An 8,850-nucleotide genomic window follows, 5' to 3' on the forward strand; every position below is an offset into this window, starting at 1 on the left:
TGTCGTCAATGCAAATTTCTCTGAACATTACTTCTCTTCTCAAATTGAAATACAAACATAAAATAATACTTGAAAATGACACACTTTCCTTTGATTTTGTCATTTAAAGGCTTTTTATTTAATTGAAACAATCAACATTTATTGAACTTTTATTAAGCTCCTAGAACCATGCTACATGTTTGGTTGGCATGATCTTACTTTTGTTTCTCACAAAAGCGATGATGTAGCTATATCATCCCATGTTAAAGAGGAAGAAACTGAGGCTCTAACAGGATATGTAGCTTGTGCAAGGCTATTTCCCTAATTAGTGGCATAGTATGTGAACTCAAATCTGGCTGACTTCAAAGTCCTTTCTGTTAATCACCTTCTTTTGCCTTAATCTGAGAAAACTAATGTCTATGAAAAGTATGAATGTTGAAAGCAATCAAAGGCCTCATGGATATTATACAGCTGAGAGAAGCTGTGAATATCACTTCTTATCTTTATTTTAGTAATAGATAAATCAAAATAGGAGATCATAGCTAAAGCAATTGATGTTAATCTGTGTCAATCTGGTCAAATAATCAAGTCATGTTAATTGTTTTATATCAAACAGAAAGAAATGTTGATTAAACCAGCTTTCACTTGGTTATTGTGACATAAAATGAACTCAACTTAAAAAATTATCTTATTGAAGTACAGTTGGTTTGCAATGTTGTGTTAATTTCTGCTATACCGCATAGTGATTCACTTCTCTGGTGACTCAGTGGTAAAGAATCTGCCACTTGGGATTGATCCCTGGGTTGGGAAGATCCCCTAGAGAAGGAAATGGCAACCCACTCCAGTTTTCTTGCCTGAGAAACCTCATGGACAAAGGGGGCTGACAGGCTACATACAGTCCATGGGGTCGCAAGAGTCAGGCACAACTAGCTATTATATATATATTCTTTTAAAATGAATTCAACTTTAGACAAAGCATCAAGATAAAAAATGCATTGTAAAACTAATAATTCAGACTGTTTTGAATTTCCACCCTATGCAATGTGAATGTAAAACAATTTTCTTCCCTTTTCCCCTTTATTTAATTCAGAGGCTACACAATGTCAAATAGCTGGGCAATTTTGTTTTGATTGAATTGAGTATAGAGACAGCAAAATTCTGTTTCACTGTTGAGGACTTCAAGATTTCCTTTGGACCTGGGCAAACATCTCTATTTTCCCTCTGGTTATCTTTGGAGTCGTCTTGCTTGCTCACATAATAAATTCTCTAACTCTGTATGCTTTTGTCATCTCCAATGTCTTTGAGTCTCTTGTCATAGAACTAAAAGGCTGAACAGACTGGAGGTGTTCTTCTCCTGTGTAGTGACAGATCAGTCCTAGAATCAGTTCTCACGTGAAAGGCTGTGAGAATCCTACACACTCATGATAAAGTAAAATCAAATCAGCTCCTCCCTCATGCATCCCCCCTCTCTCCCAGAACATGGTTGTTATTGGGACTGATTTAAAAGACAGAGTACATGCATCTCAGTGTTTAGATCTTGCGTTGACCTGACAGTGCCCGCATCTATGAAAAGCATAGCTTGACCTAGACACTGAGGCGGTTTGATATAGAGGCTATTGACAGGGAATCAACTTGAAAGCCCCAACACGCTTTTTCCGGAGTCACTTTTCATATTGCAACTGCAATTCACACATCTTTGCCCTGCGGCACCATCAGGCATTATGAGAGAGCCAGGAAACCTGGAACTCAGACATTATGGAAAAATAAAAGGAAGTTATTTTATGTTGTTCAATAATGTTATATCATTATCTTTTTGATGGGCTAATTCATATACTCTACAGAGATTATTTATGAATTAATGGCTTGGGGTTGCAAAATTTAACTTAAAAAATACGTAACTTTAGTTGATGGATTCAATTTGCAATTCAAATGAGTATTTTGTGCATTTGCCCAGAGTCTTTAAGTCAATAGGCTTAAATAAGCAAGCAAAAACTTTTCCGATCATTTTAATAACTTTCTCTTGACTATAATACTCCAAGTCATTATGACCGGAAGTGACATCAGCAATATAATTATACTTTTCTATTAGTCAAAGATATTCTTTTAGCTAAAATGTGTCATCAATATTTATCATTCTGATGCCCTTTTCATCATGTAAAATATTTCCAGGGAAGTTTTTTGTTCAGTTTTTTTTCATCTTCAATCCTATTTATTTTTCACAAATAAAACTTTAGATTGAAACTATTTGTTTAGATTATGATGAAATCATGTTTTTTTGTTTTTACAAAAGACTAAGAAGGTCCATATCAGGGGAAAATGCAGTATAAACTCAGGATAAAGACAGATGCATCAAATTTTAGTTATCACTGTGTTGAGGAAATTGGGATAACTCAAGCTGGTCTTTCAACTTATAAACACTTGGAATGTAAAACAAAATCATGAAATATCTATTCCAACTATTCATGCCCAGAGCCTCATGGTAGACTCAAGACCAGGACTCTTGCAACCAGCTGCATGTTACAGTATCATTTAAAAACTTATATCATACTGTATAGGATGTTAGGACTGGAAGGAGACATGTATTTCAAACTTCACTCCCTGGAGACAAGTAAATGTTGGTCCAGAAAAGTTAAATTAGTAGCCTGAAATGTACAGCTTGTAACTGAACTCAGCTCACATTCTCTACTTTCATGAATGGCTTGGCCTTGGGATGTTGACCTGTTTATGGGCCTTGGCTTTGCCCCTTAAATCTATTCATTCATTCATCTAGCACCTAGTATGTACCGTGCTAGGTGCAAAGCTCCAGAATACAGAACAGGCAAAATCCATGACTTCATTAAGTTAATATTCAAGGCCGGGGGGAGATAGAAAATAAATACAAAAATAAAATAATTTTGGGTTGTGATTAGTATTTTAAAGGAAAAATAAAGTAGGGTAAGATATTAGAAGGTGATAGGCTGAACGGAGGCACTATTTTGGTAGGATGGTGGGAGAAAGCTGAACTTGATAGCTATCATTTGATTAAAACCTGAAGAAGGCAGGGACAGGAGCCATCCACTATCCTGGTATTCAGGGGGAAGGTGCTCTAAGCAGAGGGAACAAAGGCAAAGGCCCTGAGGCAGGGTGAGCTCAACCACTGCTTCTCTAGAACCTGTTTTTGTACAGACTGATTTGGTTTCTGTGTGGCCACTCTGTTACCTGCAAGCCAGTGGTTTCCTGGGAGGAGCTGGAGCTGGACCAAGTATTGGAGCCAGATCCAAAGCCCTTGATATTTAGTTAGATGATGTTGGGCAGATGGCCTGATTATGTGTTAGCAGAAGAGAGAGGAAGAGAAAGAAAAATGCCTTTTGGAGTTGGATATCTCTTCTGGCTACCAGTGATAAGAAATTTACCCGAAACTCTTTCCACTAGATAATATTAAACTTCAATACTGTGATAAGGGATCTTCATTTCATTAACTTGTTTTCAATTGATTCCAAAATAGCACCTTAGCTTTTTAAGGGTCCCCTGGGTCCATGAGGACCAGGGCACATTGATCACTATCTTTGTGCTTCTCATATCCAATGTGTACTTGAGAAGGTAGGGGCAGGTTTCCTCCAGAGCCAAACCTCCTCAAACAGGAGAGAACTTGGAGCTTTCCCCATTAGGACAGAAGAAGGCATTGAGATGAAGGAGAGAAAAGGTAGACTCCCAGTTAATCCAGAGGATTAAAAAATATTTTATCTAGTGACATCTAGAAAAAATGGAAATTAAGATATTGGGTGACTAGAGTTTAAAGAGAGTATCCTAATTTGTAATTCTTACTGAATGATAAATTTTAAAACATTCTTTCAAATTATGCTATAGACTGAATCATGTCCCTTTGTTGAAGCCCTAACCCTCCAGTGTGACTACCTGGAGACAAGCTTTTGGAGGCATGTGTTCGTTCACAGTCGTGTCCGACTCTATGATACCATGAACTGTAACCTGTCAGGCTCCCCTGTCCATGGAGTTCTCCAAGCAAGAATACTTGAGCGGGTTGCTATTCCCTTCTCCAAGGGATCTTCCCAACTCGGGGATCGAACCTGGGTCTCTTGTGTTGCAGGCAGACTCTATACTGTTTGAGCACCAGGGAAGCCATTTTGGAGGCTTCCCAGGTGGCTCTGGAGATAAAGAACTTGCCTGCCGATGCAGGAGACATAAGAGGTGTGGGTTCAACCCCAGGGTCAGGGAGATCCTCTGGAGGAGGGCATGGAAACTCATTCCAGTATTCTCACCTGGAAAATTCCATGGACAGAGGAGCCTGGTGGGCTACAGTCCATGAGGTCACACAGAGTCGGACATGACTGAATACCTGAGCAGGCATGCAAAGTTAAATAAGGTCATAAGAGTGGGGCCTTAATCTAATAGGACTATGGCCTTATGAAAAAAAAAGGGAGATCTCTCCCTCTCTCTGTGTCTTGTGAGGACACAGAGAGAAGGAAGCTGTGTGCAAGTCAGGAAGAGGGCTTTCCCTAGAACAAACCCTGCTGGCACCCTGATTTAGAATTTCCAGGCTCCAAACTGTAAGGAATAAATTTCTGTTGTTTAATACACTAAGTCCATCCCAAACTCCCTAAGTATCCAATAAATGTCCACACTACCATATTTAAAAAGAATAGCCAACAAGGTCCTACTGTATAACACATGGAACTCTGCTCAATGTTATGTGGCAGCCTGGATGGGAGGGGGGTTTAGGGGAGAATGGATACAGTATATGTGTGGCTGGGTCCCTTTGCTGGTCACCTGAAACTATCACAACATTGTTAATCAGTTATACCCAATATAAAATAAAAAGTTAAAAAAACCCCACCAAATTTATGGTGTTTTGTTATGGCAGCCCAAGCAAACTAAGGCAGATTAGTATCTGGATACCTAACTTATCATGCAAATTGATTTTCATTTCAAAGCTTGAGCTATTCCGATCTGGATCCCAAGGGACTCTTGGTAGTCTGGCAATTTAGGGATACCTTCCCAAATGTCATGGTCTTCTGTGTCTTGGCATCCACAAAATAAATCACCTTTGGAGACAGAAGCTAAGGATTTGGCTAGGCTCTGCTCTGCCGTGTTAGTTTCTCATTAGCTTCTCCCACCTCTGTCACTAACCGGCTGTGCAAACTCAGGTAAACCACTTAACCTCTCTGTTTTATAGTTCTTCCAGCCCTGGTGGCTCAGAGGTAAAGAATTTGCCTGCAATGCAGGAGACCCAGGTTTGACCCCTGGGTTGAGCTGACCCTGGAAAGCAGAATGGCTACCGCCTCCAGTATTATCACCTGGGGCACTCCACGGACAGAGAAGCCTGGCAAGCTACAGTCCATGGGGTCACAAAGTGTCAAACATGACTGAGCAACTAACAGTTTCTTTCATCTTACAAGGACAAGGTGCCATTGGGTCTGTGAAAGTACTGAAAATTCTGAAGTTGTAAATAAAAGCAAAAGCAATTTTGTTCAATCAACAAGCATTCTCTTCATTGCCAATGAAGGAGCTCTGAGTTTGAAGTCAGGTCTTCTGAGCTGTTCAGACGTGGTAACAACCAGCATTTTGCATGACTCTTTCAGACATTCCTGTACCTCATTCCACTGATTCCGTAAGACAGAACCTTGACAAGGACACTTCAGAGGCCTTGGGAAGAGACGTTCCCTCATTCAGCAGAGGTGGTTGGAACACGCTTCTAGTTGCCTTGTCCCTGCGCTGTGTGCAAGTTAGAGCCTCCTGTGAGGTCAGGCAGCAAGCCTCGCCAGGCATCCGAGGCCTGCCACCCCTCCATCATTGTCAATAAGCGAGATGGAGAGACCTGTACATCATTTCATTTACTATTGCAATGATTACATAGCTCATTGCCTTCCCATTGTTTCAGTGATAGATTTAATTAACTTCCAATTAATCATAGAGGGTAATATTTAATGCTCAGCCCAGCACTGAGCATAGTGTCACAGACCAAAGAATATATTCTGAAGGCTTCAGTAATCAAGAGGTCATGGAAGATAGATGCTCTTCACTGAAGGAGAGGGAAGATAAATCTGTGTGTCCAGACCACTCTGGCTAACTGTTTTAGGATAATTGTTTTGCATCCAAATGATAACTTTCCATAAGGCCCAACCATGCACAGCACAGGAGAGATAGATGGAAGGAGAGAGAGATAATAGGGTTACAATATGGAGAATTCACTTGGCTGTAATTCCCATCTGATGCCAACCAGACCAAGCTCACCAGGGAATTCTGCTTGGATCTGCAAGAGCGCAAGTGATATAGATGGTCTAACTTAGGACCTTATGCTGAAGAGACGCTCAATAAATCTTTGTCCTGTGAATGAGAAAGGAGACCCAGAGATTTTGGTTAGCTTGGCTTTTTGTTTTCAGGAATCATGAGGGCATACTGACGTTTTGCTCACAATGTGATTTCAGGTATTTTTGTCTTCTGTTTTTTGCATATCTGAACAATGAAAAGCCAAGGTCCCTGGGTCTAGCAGTCACTCTCAATGCTGAGTCCTCAAAGGAATGCGATCCCTGTGACAGAGGTCCCTGAGATATATGCCCAGGAAACAAAAATGTTTTTAATGAAATAGATTGGGATCTCTGAGGAAAAGATTCTAACAGTTTCCTGAGCACTCTATTAGAAACTCTGTTTTGACTCAGAACACAAAAACATACTTGAGGAAATCTATTATACTTCTTATATTTACACTTATAATAACAAATAATAATACAGATTATAGCCTTTTATTTAGTCTCTCTTGATTCATGTATTCATAATTATGTGCTAACAAATAATAATACAGATTATAGTCTTTTATTTAGTCTCTCTTGATTCATGTATTCATAATTATGTGCTAAGCATTTTTAATTTAATAAAATTTGTATATTTTTTCAAATAATGTCAAGAACAGTAAAATCTCAGGATAAAAGAAATAGTTCAAACTGAACTGTAAAGTCGTTATTGACAAAACTTGACTAGGAGTGATACCAAATTTTTTGGGAAATGTGGTTGTTTTTGACATGTGTATTTCTTTTGGAGAAAGTGCCCATAGTTCTATAAGTGGTTTTGCAACCTTGAAAAGTTAAGAGCCTAAGTACTGCAACCTTTACCACCAAAGAGGTATAGTATATCTGTGCCAATTGATATGAAATAAAAAACTACTAAACAATTTCATGGACTTACGTAATCCCTTTTCTCAGGTAAGTAAGATGTGGCATTATGTCTGGCATATATAACAACTTTAGATAAATTATTTCTGCAGTTAACTCTTCAGAATAAGATTTAAGTTTAGGTTACACATAAAACGCTCCTTGGAAATGCTGTTTGCTTTAAGTCCTAGAAGAACTGCAGCTGACAAATAGCATACTCAGTGGCTAAATGTGCTTGTGCTTTTTTTTTTTTTTTGGTCACATCACACGGCATGTGGGGTCTTAGTTCCCCAATCAGGGATCGAACCTATGCCCCCTTCAGTGGAAGCACGATTCTTAACCACTGGACCACCAGGGAAGTTTCTGAATATGCTTATGGTTCTTATGGGAGTGTGTGTGTGTGTGTTGGTGTGTATGTTGTGTGTGTGTGCATGCACACTGCAGGACTCAAAGCTCTAGAAATAACTTGACCGAGAGATTAAAGCCTGGGGCAGTCCATCCGGTCCAGTTTACTACACCCACCAGGAGCCAAATGCAAAACAAGAAGCACATGCCTTGCTTTATGATAGAGATGCCCCCCTTCACTTTGCGGTGAACAAATTGGAGATGGAACAAGAATGAACTCTGGTATCATCTACCTGCCCTTCCAGTCAAGAGGTTGACATCTGAGCAGGGCCGTGAGATTACAGTCATGACCCAGTAGAAAAGAATGAGAGACATTTGCCATTCTTGTTTCAATTCTGGTCATAAAAATGCATTAAGTTTGGCGTGAGTTTCTGTTCTTGTTGAAAGGGTCATCAGAGGAAGGCAGAAGCAGGAGAAGCCCCCAGAGGATTCCCTGGGAAGGATCATAACATGTGCCTGGTTTTCTCTCTTACCGGGGACTTGAATGATTTCCCCCTTTGATCTGGGGAGGCCACTAGAATATACTTATTTGGGCATAAAAATGAAGATTCCCTTTCAGGACAAGTTGAGCAAAGAATCTATAGGATACAGGCTGTGTGAATATAATCCAACCATTTGAGTACCCAAGGGAAATAACAGCAGAAACCTATGTGTATCATGTAATCTATCAGGACAAAGAATACAGTGTACCAAGTTGGTCTGTGCTTTCCTGGAGGTGCTAAGGATAAAGAATCTGCCTGCCAATGCAGGAGACATAAGAGCCTTGGGTGCCATCTCTTGGTTGGGAAGATCCCCTGGAGGAGGGCTTGGTAATCCACTCCAGTATACTTTCCTGGAAAATTCCCATGGACGGAGGAGCCTGGAGGGGTACAGTCCAGAGAGTTGCGGAGAGTTGGACACGACTGAATCGACAGCATGCACACAAGTTGGTCTACTAGCTCCTAAGCTGTTTTCCAGGCATTTTTGTCAGGAGAGACACTGGCCAAATCCTTCTGCCCTGGCCAGGCAAGGTAGTAGCCACTTGCACCCATTATCTTAACAAAGGAGGGCCTCAATAGGAACTCAAAGCTAACAAGAAAATATGAACTGGAAGAATTCAGGAAAGGTCAAAAGGAAAGTGGAGATGCTAGTCCATTTGTCCTACTAACCTCCCAGAATCCTTCCTGCTGGAATCTGTCTTAGCCAAGTGATATGTGTGCCATCAGGAAGGATCCTGAGTCAGAACGACTGGCCAGAGACAACCCCCAAATTAATCCCATCAGCATAAAACCTGAGACTTTGAGCCACATGGTAGAGACGTTCTCCTGGGTTTGCTTACCTTCCT

The sequence above is a fragment of the Dama dama genome, chromosome 6 (genome assembly GCF_033118175.1).
Source record: "Dama dama isolate Ldn47 chromosome 6, ASM3311817v1, whole genome shotgun sequence".
Lineage (NCBI taxonomy): Eukaryota > Metazoa > Chordata > Mammalia > Artiodactyla > Cervidae > Dama > Dama dama.